Source organism: Trachypithecus francoisi, unplaced genomic scaffold, assembly GCF_009764315.1.
Source record: "Trachypithecus francoisi isolate TF-2019V2 unplaced genomic scaffold, Tfra_2.0 Lachesis_group13, whole genome shotgun sequence".
In the NCBI taxonomy this organism is placed as follows: domain Eukaryota; kingdom Metazoa; phylum Chordata; class Mammalia; order Primates; family Cercopithecidae; genus Trachypithecus; species Trachypithecus francoisi.
The window spans coordinates 50426513-50444288 of NW_022681458.1; the positions used below are offsets into that span (position 1 = coordinate 50426513).

Sequence of the window (17776 nt, forward strand, 5' to 3'; positions counted from 1 at the left end):
TAATGTATAGAACAATGAGTACTTGAGAGAAATTCAATTGTGTTGTATCTTATAAAACAATTCACAGCATAAGTGAAACGTCCAAAATGGTAAGACAACAACAAAACAAGTCTCCCTCTGTTAGCTGTTAGCTGCCCCAGCACAACGTTTTGCCAGGCAGTGTGTTAGTTCTAATGACAAACAGCTTGACGGTTGGACACCATCCCACTTCAGCTTCACATCATAATGGCTCCTGAGGACAAGTCCCAGTGCTTTTCAGCCTGGCCTGAAAATTTGACCACATCCCCCACGAAAAAGACAAACCCTCAGCAGTAGCTTACACAGCTCTTTTCCATTACCATTTAGTGGGCAGGAGACATTTTTTCCCCCACAGCAAGCTCCTAATTCGCCTTCTCAGGTTAAGAGGCTTTCAAACTTGGTTCATCTCAAAATAAATGGCCAAAGGGGTGATTTAATGGCGGACCCGCAGCTTGTCAAAGAGGCAGCTCTGGGCCACTTCCCAATCCTGTCTGCAGCCAGACTACTACAACAGAATGTCTCCTAAATTATCACCACAGTAATTCTAACCTTCAGTCCGACTTTGGGAATCCTTCCACCAGTGTCCCATAGGTACAAACCATGAATGCCTGGAAATGTCAGCCTCCTCCCAAAACAGTTTTGCTTGGAATACCCCATTCAAAAAACACACATCATTCAATCCCCCATAGCTTCCTCCCCAGGTCAGCCAATCCTTTGGGGATTCTCGATTCCAATCTAGGAAAGGGTCGCTTAACAAATGTCTGACATATTACGTTTAATTCTACCACCTCTAAATGATCCTCACACAGAGAGTGAAAGCACAGAACACTTGAATGCCAGGGCTCCTCAGTTCAAACCCCAAACGCTGGTGTGTGTGGTGTGTTTTCTGGGACAGACTGTAAAAGTGTTTTTCAATTGTGTTACATAGTCTGATTCATTTATAGCAATGTCTAATTTTCTGGTGGTTTCTGCCCTCAAACAGTCCTGGAAAACTGTTGTACTATATTATACTATAAAAAAATTATGTCAAAATTGATTCTATAAAATGTCTCCTACCCACTCCAGCCAATATCCACTAGCTACACACACAGACCCAGAGGCACACACATACACACCATAAGAGTTCATAGCAACATTTTTTCAATTCTCAAAAAAAAGGGGGGGGCTTCTTTCACTGTAATTAACAAGAGTTGCTTTGAGCAATCTAACATTGGGAGCGCCTAGAAACTCAAGAAGCACACAACTTGTTGCAGCAACAAACGTTGGGCCAAAGCCTGAACAAAGCACTACAAATAAGCTCCAGAAACTCACAGGGCCCTTGAACAAAATGTTGTGTGTTTGCAATTACCTCTCCAGCGCGCTCTCATTACCCTCTCCCAACCCTCTCCCCAACCCTCTTCCCGGTCCCAGCACCCTTCGTAGCTCCCGTCTCTAATCTGCTTTCCATTCCAGCCCCGCCCCCTTCCCCTTCCCTCTCTGGGGACCGTGAATCAATCCCATCCCGGGCAGGAAACGAGACCCTGGGCAACCCCCTCCGCTGCGGCGGAACAAAGGAGGCGAGCGCAGCTGCACGCGCAGGGAGGCCCACAGCGTCCCGGGCCCCTCCTCCCCCGCCGCCGCCGGGGCACACCGCACCTGAACCCCACTCCCCAGGACGCCCCATTGTTCTCCCTCCGCTTTCCTGCCCGGAGGAAGCAACACCGTGTCTTTCCAGGGAGCCAGGAAACAGCTGTGGGCCAGAGGGATGGAGGGGCTGTGGGTGAACACGAGGACAGCCGAGATTCGACTCTCCCCACAGGTAGGAGAGGCATGAGGCAAAGAGCGAGCAACTTAGTTTACAAGACCTTCTTCCCTCCCGCCACCCCCGACGCCACTGCGGAGTCACGACCACCCTCCGCGACCTACAGCGTGCGCGGTTCCCGCCGCAGCGCCGCCTCCCCCGAGACAGCGGCAGAACCCGCTGACCCCCGCCCGCAGGGGGCGACGGGGCCAGGGACCGAGGGCACAAAGGCGCGGGGCGTGCGCCTCGGGAGCCGCGGCCGGACGCAGCGAGAAGGACAGGGGAGAGAGAAAGCGCTCGCGCTACCTTGCCTGGCGCTACCTCGCCGGGCGCCACTCCGCCTCCACGTCGTCCTCGCTCTCCGGTGGCGCTCCGGGACGCGGGCCCAGCCCGGGGCTGCGGGGCTCCCGACGCGGCTGTTCGGCCAAGGCTGTCCCGCGGCTGCTGGCCGACTGCGCGCCCCGCGCTCCGGCACTGCCGCCACGCGCCGCGGTTGAGACTCCCGTGCGCACCCGGCTGCGGAGTGCTCAGCGGCGGCGGGAGGAGCCCGGCCACTCCCCTCTAGCCCGCTGGCGGAGGGGCCGGCCGAGGGGCGGGGGCGACGACCTCGCTGCCTGGGATTCGCCCCTCGGCGCGCGGGCAGGAACAGGAGCCACCGCCTCCGAGCCGACTCACCTCCGGCCGCCCGGTGCCGGCTTCACAGCGCCCCCCGGTGAGCGTCGTGGCGGCCTCCGCGCCTTGCGTGTTTGCGGCCCGACCCTCCCCACCCGGGACGAGCCTGGATGGGACGAGGCTTGAGGGAAGGAGGGGCGACCGTCGCGGCCCCCACGGAAGGCAGTCTTTCTACCTTTTTTCTTCCAGACTTACTGACATAAAATGAGAAATACAACGTTTGACAACTCGAAGCCAGCCTGGGGGCACGTTCCGGCAAAGAGTGGAAGTAAGTCTCAATTTTTCCTCTTCCCCAAGATGAAAATGTTTGGATGCCAAGAATATCAGAAAATATTAATTTAACAGAAAAAGAAAAAAGAATACTGAATGGTGTGGTGTTTCTTCATTTACAAGGCTTTTAGTATCTTTTAAATTACTTGATCTCACATTGTGGGTAATACCTACTGGCCAATTCTTTATGTTATAGATAAATGAGAGGTAGTTTAAAAGAAATTTGAAATATCCATACATATTTGAATAGAGTGTATTAACTGGCCTTGAGTAATGATCAGTGATGAGGTATATTATACAGGCATGTAGGGGCCAGAGAATCGGGACACCCCCCCCACACACCTTCTCACTCAAGCCCTATTGCCTCATTGGAGAATTTAGAACAATCCTCTTGATCCAGGTCCTGGTTTCTTCATCTCCGCACAGGGAAGGGTGCGCATTCAAACTTACTCACTGGGTGAGGTGAGGATTACTTGAGTGAGGTGTTAAAAGCACTGTAGACACAGTAATTATTACTCATGGTTCTAACTACTTTATCCTGTAATGAAATAAATTGCCATAAATGGGACAGGTTTAAATGGACTGACCTGTATCTGGAAACTGTCACTAAAGTGAGGTGAGCTAAAGAAATCAGACCATATATAGTAACTGTTCCCACTGGCATAAGAACCACAGGCGCTGGGATTTGTTAAATGCCACTAGTAGAGTTTGGAAAGGTGGGACCTTCACAGACTGTATCTGCTGGGAACTGTCCCATCATTAGATGTCACCATCAGCATCACTTCAGATGTACAGGTGGTGCAATAATGTCCTAAACTAACACATGCTGGGTACCAGGGACTGTTCTTTGTTTAATTCTCACAAAAACTTTGTGAGGTAAGTTTCTCTCATTATCCTTGTTTTACAGACCAGCAAAGCCAAGGACAGAGAGGTCTTCAGGGAATACATGGCTATGGTGGTTTGAAGACTCCCATTAGAGAGTGGATATTAATTGCCCTCCTTTTGAATATGGTCTGGACTTAGTGATTTTATTGTAACAAATAGAATACAGCAGATGTGATGCTATGTGACTTCCAAACCTAGGTCATAAAAGGAGACAAAATTTTCACCTGGCTCTCCCTTGGGACACTCACCCTTGGAACCCAGCTGCCATATTGTGAGGAAGCTCAAGCCACAGGGAAGGCCATGTGTAGGTGCTTGGGCTGATGGTGCCAGCTGAGGACCCAGTCTACTGCCAGTACAACTTATACCAGGCATGTGAGTTGGCAAGCTTTTGAAAGAACTCCAGCCACAGTCACTGACTGACCACGCTGTCTGAGAGACCTAGAGAGAAAACCTAGCTGAGCCAAGTCAGGCCCCGGAAACGTAAGTGATAATAATAAAAGATTGTCATCCGGGTGGTGGTTGCATAGCAGTAGACACCTAGAACAATGGCAGAGCTGGAATTTGAACCTAGACAATCTGACTCTATAGTCTTCACCATAAACTATCAAGCACACTACCTCAGACCTTGATAACCTAGCATAATGAAAACCCTGGAGATCCCAGCCTTCACAACAGACAACATATGAACCTGCTACCTGGTGACGTATGTTAGACTCACTGCTCCATTTTGCTTGTCTGAGTTTAGGTTCTGAAGTAACTGCTTATAGCAGTTTGACAGTTCATGGAACTTCTGACCTCTACTGTTCAGTTCAGCTTTTCAAAAATAGCGGAAATGTAGATGGCAGGTTCATGAATATAAGATGTAAACAAATTGAAGAGTGGGGAAATTCTATAAACTTTTGATCTTGGGATGTGGCCAGATTTTAGAAAAAGTAGGTTTGAGGCAACTGTGTGCTGAGTAGGTCTATTGAAAGAGCTAGCTGCTAGAACGAAAGTGTTGAAACTCCTAACTCAAGAAAGGGGTAGGACACAATTACGTCAGAACAGTTCTGCCTCTAGATGGACCTAGCATGGTGGGGACAATTAAGACTTTCTGCTTTTAGCAAGTTCAAAAAAGAAAATAATAGAAACTGTAGAACACATCCTAATAAACACTAAGAAAATGAACCAAGTTATTAGCTAAAAATATTTCTAGAGAAAAACCGTGCCTCTCTTTTAAAAATACTGTTTACCTAGTTTTCATAAATCTCAAAACCCAAGCTTCTGAAGACATACCATGAGGTTTTAAAACACTTTTACCTTCCTGGCCATTTTTTTCAAAAACCAATCAATCAGCAACTTTTGAAATTATAAAAAGCAGATTAAAGTTATTCTCACAATTGTCAAGAATAGGTAACGGGCTGGGCTCAGTGGCTCACACCTGTAATCCCAGCACTTTGGGAGGCTGTGGCAGGCAGATCACAAGGTCAGGAGTTTGAGACCAGCCTGGCCAATATGGTGAAACCCCATCTCTACTAACCATACACAAATTAGCCAGGCGTGGTGGCACGCTCCTGTAGTACTAGCTACTCGGGAGGCTGAGGCAGAAGAATCACTTGAACCCAGGAGGCGGAGGTTGCAGTGAGCCAAGGTCACGCCACTGTACTCCAGCCTGGGTGACAAAGCAAGACTCCACCTCAAAAAAAAAAAAAAAAAACAAAGAATAGATAAAAAATCCATTAATTACAAAGGCATTTTTTACTTTCTCCTCAATCTATTTGGAGGAAACAGAAAGAAATAAAAAGTAGAAAACTCTTGAGATTTAGGGTGAAAAACATAAATTATCAAATTATAAGAATACAGTAAAAGAATACAAGAAGTGTGCTTTGCCTCAATGGAAACATGCAACAATTTAAATTCATTCAGTTGAAATCTTGCCATCCTTGTGGAAAATGTAGAATTAAAAGCATATCTCAGTGTGTCCCAGGAAGAGAATTACCACTAGGCATGTAAGACTTATTTTTTTTTTTTTTTTTTTTGAGGCGGAGTCTCGCTCTGTCGCCCGGACTGGAGTGCAGTGGCCGGATCTCAGCTCACTGCAAGCTCCGCCTTCCGGGTTTACGCCATTCTCCTGCCTCAGCCTCCCGAGTAGCTGGGACTACAGGCGCCCGCCACCTCGCCCGGCTAGTTTTTTTGTGTTTTTAGTAGAGACGGGGTTTCACCGTGTTAGCCAGGATGGTCTCGATCTCCTGACCTCGTGATCCACCCGTCTTGGCCTCCCAAAGTGCTGGGATTACAGGCTTGAGCCACCGCGCCCGGCCAAGACTTATTTTTTCTTAGTTGGTTTTACTTGAGCCCTTTCAAGAAAATTAAAAGGAGTTCAACATTGAGAAGAAGACTGATGAAAGAACTGTATGACCTGCCTCTGCCTCATTTTGATGTAGCAAACAGAAAAGTGGACTAGAAGTCATACTTTTAGACTTTTCTCACTGGCTCTGTCTTTGTTCAACTAAGTTTACAGTTTTGGCCAGAGACTCATACTGTCTGTCCTTAGTTACTTTACATCATGTGTTAAAGACTCTCTGTCTTTAAAATTCTCGGTCTTTGTTTTTGCTGTATTTTCTGTCTCACATACCCACCCAAACAGTTTTCACCTGCTTTACTTATCTTTTTTTTTTTTTTGTTGTTAAATAAAGACAGGATCTCGTTCTGTCACCCAGGCTGGAGTGCAGTGGCACAATCATAGCTCACTGTAACCTTGAACTCAAACAATCCTCTCCACAATCCTCCTGCCTCAGCCTCCCAAGCAGCCAGGACTACGGGTGCATGTTACCATACTCAACTAATTTCTTTGTATTTTTTGTAGAGATGGGAGTCCTACTATGGTTGCCCGGGCTGGCCTTGAGCTCCAGCCTCAAGTGATCCTCCTGCCTCGCCCTCCCAAAGCACTAGGATCACAGGTGTGGGTCACTATTCCCAGCCATTACTTATCCTTTCAAACTAAATTCAGTTTTCACCTATTCCTAACCATCATCTTGAATTCAATTCTGCTTTCTTTACTATGGTAGCATCTGAATGCCACATCCTCTCAGTACCTATTAATTTGCCCCAGGTCATGAAATCTTTTTATGTATCCTCTTCTGGATGTTTGACTTCTCCAACTAGATAGTAGGCCTATAGATAAAACTAGTCAATCAGTTTGAAAACACCAGGACTGAGATAAGATCAGTCTTAAAGAGCTGACTGTCCTAGGAAATATTCTAAATGCTCTACATATGTGTTAACTCTTTGAAGCCGCACAGCAGCCCAACGAGTTAGGTTATATCATAATCCCATTTTAGAGATGATGAAGCTGAGGCAGGCAACTTACACTGAGTGTGGCTTCCTCTCCTGCCTCCTTTCCACCTCTTCCAGCTCTTCCTCTTCTGCCACCCCTGGGACAACAAGACCCACTCCTCCTTTTCCTCCTCCTCAGCCTACTCAACGTGAAGAGGATGAGGATGAAGACTTTCCACTTAATGAATAGCAAATCTATTTTCTCTTTCTTATGATTTTCTTAATAACATTTCCTTTTTCTCTAACTTACTTTTTTTGTAAGAATACAATATATGATACAATATAAAATATGTGTTAATAGACCATTTACGTTATCAGTAAGGCTAATATGTCAACAGTAGGCTATTAGTAGTTAAGTTATACGTGAATTTTTGACTGCATGGAGGGTCAGCATCCCTAATCCCCAAGTTGTTCAAGGGTCAAGTGTACTGTATTATTTCTTTAGTATGTGTCTCTTAGTTTAGGATAGTCCTCTAAATGCAGTAAGCACTGAGTTAGCTATTTCTTAAATAGCTTCATACAAAAGAAAATCTTTTAAAATATATTTAAAGAGTGCTTTAAAAATAAGAGCTTCATGTTTAAAGTATTATTTGAAATTCAGATTAAGTATTACCAAAAAAAAAAAAGTTTCTATAGCATTGTCAGCCTCCAAGACTCAGCGGTAAAAACACAACTCTTGTTCTAAGTATTTAACAAACTATAGATAAATGACATCAAGAATATTTGAAGGTAAAAAGACCAATGGAACTTATCCCAGGCAGGGAGAAAATTTACTAAAGCTATTTGAGGATAAAAAGAGGAATTTGAAAAGCTCACAAATAGGCTCCCTTGTAGGTACTGTACTAGACTATTTGAAAATCAAGAACAATTCTTTATTTTTTTTAAAAAAAAAATGTAATTCGAGCACTAAAATCAGGCAGTGAAAAAGTATAATTTTTTCTCCACAAAATGCATTTCTCCACAGCTCAGAGTACTCTGAGCCTCAAATACATTATAGACCCATAGCCAGGAAATTTAAATTGCCTAAATTTTTTCCCCTGACATTTTATAATTTAGCATTCTGTCATTTCAACTAGTAAAATAATTGTCTCGTTTATTTCTTCTCATGTTACAGCCAGTTAGGACTATGATGGCAAAACCTAGCTGTGAAACAATAAATCAATCTGAAAAATGGCTATACTTTTTCCCAATCTTTTTAAAAAATCATTTTCATTTTTCTAATGATAACTCAGGAGCTGTCATCTCGTTGCTGGGGAGACCCTAGGAGTACTGCAAGGAAAAGCAAATATTATGGCAAAGAAAAAAAATACTGGCCGCCTATACCAAATGAAAAGTAATTTAGCAAATATATGATGTAATAGTCTGTTTCTGCTTCAGTCCCTAAAACTAAATCCATATATTTGATCTGGCACATACATTCATCACAGGTGTTAGCATATGAAAATGCTGATAGAGAAAGGTAATTGTGATAACTCAAAAATATCCTATTGTATTAACAACCAAAATGGCATAACTCTAGGTTTAGGGGCCATTGACGGAGTAAACCAAAATTTAAATTAGAAATATAAGCAAAAGGTTAATTGCCCATTATTTCAGCTACATTGACATCTGTACAATATGAGAAGCTCCATGAAGTTGGAGTTTGGTTCACTATTGTGTCCTCAGAGCCTAGGAACATAGAAAGTATTCAGTAGTGTTAGATTGATGAACTAACTTCATGAGTTATTATGTTAGGTAAATCAAGTTAGCCTATAATATCAGCCAAGAATTTCAGATATCTTGTTAAAGACTTTCCAGAGTGCAAGGTAGGACAAAAGCAGTTCTTGCTGATGGATTCGTAGGAATGCTCTTCTTAAGCTTTGAATAAAGCTGGAAAAACTTTATAGAGAGTAGCACCAAAAGCACAGCCCATCTCATGCAGAGGAAGAATCAGACCATGGAAGTCAGGGTGTTGGCAAGCAACCCACCTCCCCAGGACAAGCATGGCCTTTACTAAATAAAGATACTTGCATAGTCCTTCCCATTAGACACATGCTACACTATGGGTATTTTTCCTGAAACCCATTCGTGCCAATATGAGTAAGAGCAGGGAGCAGAAGCTTGTCTTACACTCTTAGGGGCCCTCTTGCCAGGCCCCAACCTCATATGCCCCCAAGGCCCCTCTCAGTGACTGGGAATGCTACAAAGTTCCCATAGATCTTGAGTCTGGACCTGAGATAATCTTGACACAGCTCATGGGCCCCAAACATTTTCCCCTCAGGGGCATTGGGTCTATAAATTGCTTCAAAAAGTCCTTCGTTCCTAGTCTCCTCAAAACTCTTATCTACTCTCTGAGGGGTTCCTTCAAAAACCTGCATGTTTCTTCACGTCCACAGTTGCATTAAATTGAAAATCATGTTTTATAATTTTATAGTTTGCTTTATAAATCTTTATCAGTCAAAAGCAGCTATCACCCTGAAGGTTTACCCTGGGCAGGGGAAGAAGAAGCTCTTTATTTTTGGTACATAAGCTCCTTGGTACTTTTAGTCCCACTGGGTAACTTTGATGGGGGTTGTAATCGTTCTAGATTATCAGACATATAACAGTCTCAACCCTGAGGACTCCTTCCATTCTAGTGACTTGTGATCAGGCACTACTACCCCAGGGCCACAGAGTGAAGTAGATGAAATTTGTCCTACATCAAGAAGTATTTACTGAGTATCTATTTAATCCTGTGCTAGCCCTGTCACTACAACAGGATGGTAAACATGATGGTAAGGGTCTTTGACCTCCTAGAAGATAGGGTCTAGCTTCAGGTCTTTGTCTCCTCGGATATACTGCCTCTTCCTTTGTAACGTCCCTCCAGTCCCAAGGCAGCGAGGGCCCTGATGCTGTTTCCAGGCTCCCCCAGGCCTCACCAGCCCCCTTGACCCCTTATGTGTTGTTCCAAGTGTTTTTAAATCAGTAATGTGCAACCTAGGGCTCAAGGGCTACAGCACAATCCAGGATTTCAATTCTGAGTCAAAGATTAGAAAACAGCTTTTCCTCTTTTCCAGACATTTAAATATCGAATTTCAAATATTCAAAAATTTAGTGACTAAAAGTCACTCATCAATATTTTTCTAGCCAATCAAGTAAAATATTAAAGAAACTACTTGAATTGCCTTTTAAACTGTGGCCCGCTATGGACTTTCAGATTTCAAGCTATATTTACTTCTTTTCATACAAATAACTTTCAAGTTTTGTAATAATAAATATGTATTATTTTTATAATCGGGAAAAAATAATAAAGCTATTTTCATCTTGGACAAAATATGTGGCCTGCAAATTTTTGTTGTTTTTCTGAATTGGCCCAACTGAAAACATAAATAGATAAATATTGCTTGAGTGGTTTTCCAATATTCTTCCATCAGAACATTTCAGTACTTGGTGATCTTTTCCCATTAGGTCATGTTAGAGACTGGCAAATCTGATAACCAAATCATGCTGAATGAGGGTTTATACTAATCACCCGTGGAGAACATTTGCTTTGAGTACAGGGTCCTTGGATTTCTTTATTGCACTCTTTTCCAGAAGAGATTCTTCTTTCCATATCATAATGTCATGTGTCCAAGGTAGTAGACAGGGTGGGAGGCATGGGTAGGAGTGCTGAGGGAAGTCTCCCCATTGCAGGCTTGGTGGTTGGCAGTGAGGGCCACTTTAAAGAAGAATTTCAAAGAAGAAACACAATCTGCCAAGGGCGATGCATCCAAGATCCTTGGGCCAGTTTGATGAGCTTGCCTTAATGCAAAAGAAAGAATAAAGTCAAGATTTTAGGTAGAGCTGATAGAGATGGGGGAGGGGGTGGTACATGTATCTGCTAGAGCCTTCAAAAATGGCTGGCCCAATACATATATGTGATGACTTATATATGGTATTATGGACTGCGTGTTTATGTCCTCTCAAAATTCATATGTTGAAACACTAACCCCCAATGGGATGGTATTAGAAGGTAGGATTTTGGGAGGTGATTAGGTAGAACCCCCATTATGGAAGTAGTTTCCTTTTAAGAAGAGAAAGACCAGTGTTCACTCTCTCAGCCATGTGAGGATACAGCAAGAGGGTGACTGCCTATCAACCAGGAAGCAAGCCCTCACCGGTCACCAGATCTGTCAATGACTTCATCTTGGACTTCCCAGTCTCCAAAACCATGAGAAATAAACAGTCCCAGTCTCCAAAACCATGAGAAATAAACATTGTGTAAGTCACCCCACCTATGGTATTTTCATTATAGCAGCCCAAACTAATACATATGAAATCTTCAAACTCCAAACTAGCTGTTTCCTAACCTAGTTGCTATTGCAACCAACATAGTTCTACCTGGTTTCTGTTCAATAGTTTATCCATAACTTTTTGCTTTTGAAATAAATTTTGTAACTTAAAGATTATACCCCCTCCTACCCCTAGCACTGAGATGTCCAGGTGAACTCTATCTTCATTAGTAACCTTAGTGTGTGGAGGGCATATCAAAGTCTTAAGTATTGGATGATGTTTTGTAATATACTATATGATAAATATATTTTTGAAAAAAAGATTGCTTTTATAATAAAATAAGCAGAGTTTTAAGAAATCAGTTTGGTAGGTGGAAGTATCCAGAAATTTAAGCTGTAATCTTCTGGGAGAAGGGGGCTCTATCTGATCAGAATTTAGAGGTAACAAAGTGAATTTTTTATGTTTATTGAAAAAGAAGCCTGGATCTTAACAGCTCTCTACCCACCAGTCAAGTTTTTTAAAGTTTAGTATGTGGTTTCTGTCTATCTCACTTCCCTTTCACACTCCAGTTCTTTGCTCTTATGAGTACATTAAAACTGATCTTGCCAAGGTCTGCAGTGCTCTGTCAATTGCCACATCTTTTTCTTTTTTCTTTTTTTCTTGAGATGAGGTCTCACTCTGTCACCAAGAATGGAGTGCAGTGGTGCAACCCCGGAATCAAGTTATCCTCCCGCCTCAGCTTCCCAAGTAGCTGGGACCACAGGCACATGCCACCATACCTGGTGACTAATTTTATTTTATTTTTTTAGGGAGGAGGTCTCCCTATGCCCAGCCTGGTCTCAGACTCCTGGGCTCAAGTGATCCTCCCACCTCAGCCTCCCAAACTGCTGGGATTACAGGTGTGAGCCACCGTGCCCCACCAGTTGCCACATCTTAAAGGGAGTTTTGGGTCCTTGTAGCATTTGACTCCTCTGACACGTGGCATCCTACTGCCTTCTTTTTCTTTTTCTTTTTCTTTTTCTTTTGAGACGGAGTCTCGCTCTGTCACCCAGGCTGGAGTGCAGTGGCATGATCTCGGCTCACTGCAACCTCCGCCTCTGGGGTTCATGCGATTCTCCTGCCTCAGCCTCCTGAGTAACTGGGATTACAGGAGTGTACCGCCATGCCCAGCTAATTTGTGTGTGTGTGTGTGTTTTTAGTTGAGACAGAAAACGTTACCTCCTCTGAAAAGGTCTCCTGATCCCCCAAACAAGAAAAGAGCACTTATTCAGTGCTCCAATAAAATTCTGTTGCCTCTATCATGGAGTATATCACACGATGATCAAACTGCCTATTCAATTATCAGTCTCTTTCACTACACTGAGACAAACTTGAGGGCAGAATCATGTCTATTTATTTTCCAATGCCGTGTTTAACGTAAGTCCTGGAATATAGTGGGAACTCAGTAATGCTTGTTGTATGCATGCCTGTATGCATGCGTGCATGAATGAATGAATACCAAGTGTTTCCAGTATCTTCTTTCATGGCTCCTTCTTAGCTGTTATCATGCACTTTGAAAGATTACCCCATCTTCCTATAGCAAACCCCAATAATTTTTGTGTAATAGTTGTAAAACGCAAAAATATAATAGCTACGATGTTTAAATAAAGCAGATATTTTATTTCTAGACAGTGGTTGAATTGATATCTCCTGTACTTCTGCTATACACTCTCATACCTTGATGCTAAAGAATTCCCACTTCTGCAGAAACAGATGCACTAGGCTGACCCCACTCAACTTATCACTAATGTTTCATAATAACTTATATCTCTATTTCAGAGCCAATACATATATTTTTCCTAATCTTCCTTCACAAGTCAATCTATAAGTATTCTAAATTTCTAAATGCTTAAGCTCAAAGAGAAGATTTATTGGGACACTTTAAATACTTATTTCTTGCTTACATAGGATTGAATGATCACAATGACTCAGGATCAATTGCTTTTCACCTTTTCAGTGCTTATTTCACAGCTGAGCACTTCTCAGAGTTACGAACATGAGTCCAGTTTTTGACAAGCCACAGCAAAGGCCAAAAGAATGAGCAAAATTATCCACCCTGGAACCCACATGGGACAGCAGGAAGTAAATCGACAGCATCTGCCGTGACTTATTACAGCGTACATGTTACACTAGGCCCCAAATCAATCCCAAAATGGAAGTTTTGGGTTACGGGTCTTTCACCACAGGAAAGCAACATACACATATATTCAACAATAACACTTCATAAATCTCTGCCCCAGTCACCGAATTTTATCTCATGTGGTGCCAGTAAGAAAGGGGAATATCTTAAAACAGCAGGAGGAAATTACAGTTTCACATACAGAATCCTTTAATATCACTATAGAGACATCTTTTTACACAAGTAAAACATGGAACTATCTTCCTTAGGGTGAGTGCAAAGTATCTGACACAAAAATAGTGTCTGACAGACTCCATGTTTTGAAGTTTAATTCATCACTTAAAAGGAGGTAAACTGGAAGAAATTAAGTTATTTATGAAACTATAGTTACATAATAGGCACTACCTAGGGCATCCTGAATGTGGACAGAAGAATAATATATGGCCAAGGACCATACATGGTAGGGGTGGGGTTCTGAATCTGGGATTGACAAGCTTTATGCCAAAGTGTGTGTCGTTGCGTGTGCATGCACCTCATGAACATACATACATGTACACAGGCTCACTCACAATCATGGTATGTGTGCATTTTTCTCTGCGGAAAGGATTTTGACCATCCCTTAGATTCTCCCAAAGGCCTTTGACTCACAAAGTGCTACAAATCACTCCTCCATAGCAAATATTTCCCACATTTATAAGCCAGGGGATGCTGCTATCAGGTGAGATTCAAAATTATTACACATGTGATGATGAAAAACACATTACTGGAGGACAGAGGCAGTGGTGCGAAGCAGACAGGATGTGCCCGCTCAGATGGGAATGAAAGGGAAAGTGACTTGCAAATCTCATGAAACATCTTGCTGTAAAGTCCATATCAGCAAGGCAAAGTCAGAAAATCCTCTGTTCCATGTCTGGGAGAGTGAAAACCACAGATGCCCCAGGTGCACAGAGGAAACAATGCTCCATCTGCTTCCTTAGTCTTTCTCATCTCACCTCACCCCAAACTTACCTTGGGCATTGAATTTTAATAGCTGTTTGTTTTTGTGGCTTATCATGTGTATAAGAACTCCAAGGAGCATAGAATAAAGTAATACTGTCCAATGTTCTGCTCTAGAGAACTGTTATCTGAGATGTTGTAATCTTGGACCCCCTATTTTGGTCAGGGCCCAATTAAGAAAACAGAAACCACTGTAGGTGTCTCAAACATGAGGAATTTAATACAGGAACTTGTTTTTTGGTGTTTTTAGTTTGGTTTGGTTTGGTTTTGAAACAGGGTCTCGCTGTGTTGCCTAGGCTGGAGTGCAATGGCACAATCACAGCCCACTGCAGCCTCAACCTCCTTGGCCCAAGCAATCCTTCCATCTCAGCCTCCCAAGTAGCTGGGACTACAGATGTGTGCCATCGCACCTGGATAATTTTTTAGTTTTTTTTTTAGAGACGAGTCTCACTTGGTCAGTAGGTTGGTCTCAAACTCTTGGGCTTGAGCAATCCTCCCGCCGTGGCTTCCCAGATTGCTGGGGTTACAGGCATGGACCACCATGCCTGGCCAGGAACTTGTCATACCTGTGATGGAAGAAGCAGAACCCAGGAATTAAGCAGTGGGATAACCAAAAGAATAACAGCAGTCAGAAGCCACTAACTCCCCTAGGGCTGGAGAAACTCAGGGAGAAGATGGTGTTACCAAAGCCTGGAAGATAGGAGAAGTCAGAAGCACAGTGGGGAGCATTCCTGACAGATGCTGAGACTGAAGGGAGGGGCTGTTGGCCAGCAGCTAAAATCATAGAGAAGCAGCCACTGCCAGAGACAGCATCAAAACAGAGAGGAGGTGAAATTCCCTGGCTTCCTCCCTCTTCCCACCCTCCACTCTTCTGCTTATGCCTTCCTTCAGTTCAGCCTATGTGGAAGCCAGAGGGCCAGGGAACTGGAAGATGCAATCCCCTGTGATAGACAGCAGAGCAGAGGAAAGGCCAGAGCAACCAGGGACATCACCAGCACATTCCCTTTTTTGAAGATAATGTTGGGATGGGTTTGAAGAGGAAAGCCAAATCGTTATGGAATTCTTCATTGATATGGAGTGGGAAATGGAGGTGAAATGAAGAAAGGTACGGAGGAAAAGGGGGGTTGGCAAAGATTGGAAATGAAGAAAATGAAGAGAGAAGTAGTGGAGGAAGAGGTGCGAGGGAATCTCTCTCCAAGGTTGCTGGGACAGCTGCTCTGATTAGAGGCTTCATTCATCCTCCCGGAACAGCAGTAGGCTACAGTAGGCCAATAAAAGAGTTAGAGAGCTGCGAGCAACCTTTTTAACCAGTAGAGAACTAAAATCCATACTTTGATGTTACTGAAGTTTGTTTAGATTGAATTCATTATTGATGAAAATTAATGTGAATTTAATTCTCTCCTGTCAAAATGGAATTTAAATATCTTTCAAGAAACTTATGAAGGGATTTCAGAAAGCCAAATCACTGCAGGCCCTTCTGTTCAGCACAAAGGGAAGAAGAACTGAGAACAAACAAAGCAGCAGAAAACATGTGTGGGGGGATAGGGTGTGGGAGAAAAGAGCCCAAGGGATTTCTTTAGTAATGTTTGTTTATGGCTGTTTCAAATTAAGGAACTAATTTTGGATTGGGGAATAAATAAAGTTCTTTGAGAAAAAGACTATTGCTAAGAACACAACGCCGCCTAGAGTTAAGAAAAAAAAACTCTAATCACACTTATAGTTGGCTTTATTTTTTTGATGTTAATGTGTTTGTGAAAAGAACCCAACTCTTGCTATATTTCTTAATGTTTCCTGTTTGTCTGCTCATCCAGATAAATAACCCGCACCTCTGCCTACTTTCCTTACTCAAGTCTTTGATGATATCATCTTTTCAGAAGAGGCAGGTGTGGCACCTCTGGAACCTGCATTAACTCTCCCAGCAGGTCAGTAGTAATTCAAAGCCCAGTACTACACTTCCTGGATTCCATGGACTCTACTTCATGGGCTGGTGCGTGGGATTTTTTCAGATGAGTAAAGATGTCTTGGCCCAGCAATATGCTTTGGTTAAGAGCTTAGTAGAAGAAAGTCCTTATGAAAACAGTCAACTTTTAAAAGGACAGTTATCTGGTTTGAAATAGAATCTTCAAAGTGGGATTGCTAGAGCGCCCGCCCTGGCACACCTGAGCTGTGGCTGAGGAGTTTGTATAAACGCCAGAGGATTGTTGTTGGCTTTTACTGAGCCATGCTCAGCTGTGTAAGAAAGGAAGCAGAGGCCTGTCTGAAGCTATAAAGTGTTTCATGAAATCATTCTGCTAATATGAAGACCTCATCCAGGAATAGTTTTTGTTTTTGTTGTTTGAGCCAACCAAAGAGAATACTGCTATGAGAAATTTCCCATGTAATATTCAGTCTCATCCGAGTTATTAATAGAAAGTAGTTCATGGCAACCATTTCTAATGTGCTGATAAATGCCTAGTATTACAACAACCAATGAAATACTGATCTTCTTACGTGGATTTTCTTAAAATCCGAATTTGGTCCTACCTTTTAGAATGCTGAAAACGTGCCATTTCTGAAATACATCTTCTTAGCCATTCTTGTTGTAGCTTACAGGCCATGTTTTTCAAACTCCTGAATGCAGGAATCCATGCTAAGTCAAAGAGATGTTGGTACTGCAGAAAGCGTAAGGTGCTATTCCCACTTTAAGGAGTTTATGATAATCCACTAAATCACCAATCCTAGTTATCAGTTCAGTCCTTTTTTCTTCTCTACCACTAAAGCTCCTTAAAGGTAATCATTATAATATCGACAAGTTATCAAATGCCTACAATAATAAGCCAGGCCAATACTGACTTGATTTAATGCTCACAAGAATCCGAAGTGATAGGTAAATTAATCATACCCCTTTTAGAGAAATGGAAGTTGAATTTCAGCTGGATTAATTTCCCCAAGAGTTACATAATCTGTATGCAGTGGGACTCAAATTTGTATGCTGGGACTCAAACTCATAATTTCAAAGCTCATGCACTTAACCACTATAGCTAGAGCTGGCTTCATGGGGTGGGACCTGGGCCATAGCACAGGGCCCAATGCCTCAGAGGACCCACACTTGGATTAATGCTCTGTTATCACTGTCTGGAAACTCTTTTTTTTTTTTTTTTTTTTTTTTTTTTTTTTTTTTTTTTTTTTTTTTTTTTTGAGACGGAGTCTTGCTCTGTCGCCCGGGCTGGAGTGCAGTGGCCGGATTTCAGCTCACTGCAAGCTCCACCTCCCGGGTTTACGCCATTCTCCTGCCTCAGCCTCCGGAGTAGCTGGGACTACAGGCGCCCGCCACCTCGCCCGGCTAGTTTTTTGTATTTTTAGTAGAGACGGGGTTTCACCATGTTAGCCAGGATGGTCTTGATCTCCCGACCTCGTGATCCGCCCGTCTCAGCCTCCCAAAGTGCTGGGATTACAGGCTTGAGCCACCGCGC

General features: G+C 43.1%; 1 protein-coding gene and 1 long non-coding RNA gene across 7 annotated transcripts in view; one reads left to right on the plus strand and one right to left on the minus strand.

The window, feature by feature from the left end:
- The window catches only part of MYO1B (myosin IB), a 183437-nt gene extending 181093 nt beyond the window's left edge, over nucleotides 1–2344 (minus strand). For 3 of the 4 annotated variants that reach the window (XM_033230810.1, XM_033230808.1, XM_033230809.1), the window contains exon 1: nucleotides 2105–2321. The gene's annotated coding sequence lies outside the window, so the exon portion shown is untranslated. Of the gene's footprint in view, nucleotides 1–2104 lie in introns of all 4 variants that reach the window. The other variant, XM_033230805.1, reaches the window with a different exon arrangement.
- The window catches only part of LOC117094710, a 55058-nt gene continuing 38819 nt past the window's right edge, over nucleotides 1538–17776 (plus strand). For 2 of the 3 annotated variants that reach the window (XR_004441654.1, XR_004441656.1), the window contains exons 1-2: nucleotides 2298–2738; nucleotides 3648–4105. This is a non-coding gene — a long non-coding RNA (uncharacterized LOC117094710). Of the gene's footprint in view, nucleotides 1817–2297; nucleotides 2739–3647; nucleotides 4106–17776 lie in introns of those variants that run through there. The other variant, XR_004441655.1, reaches the window with a different exon arrangement.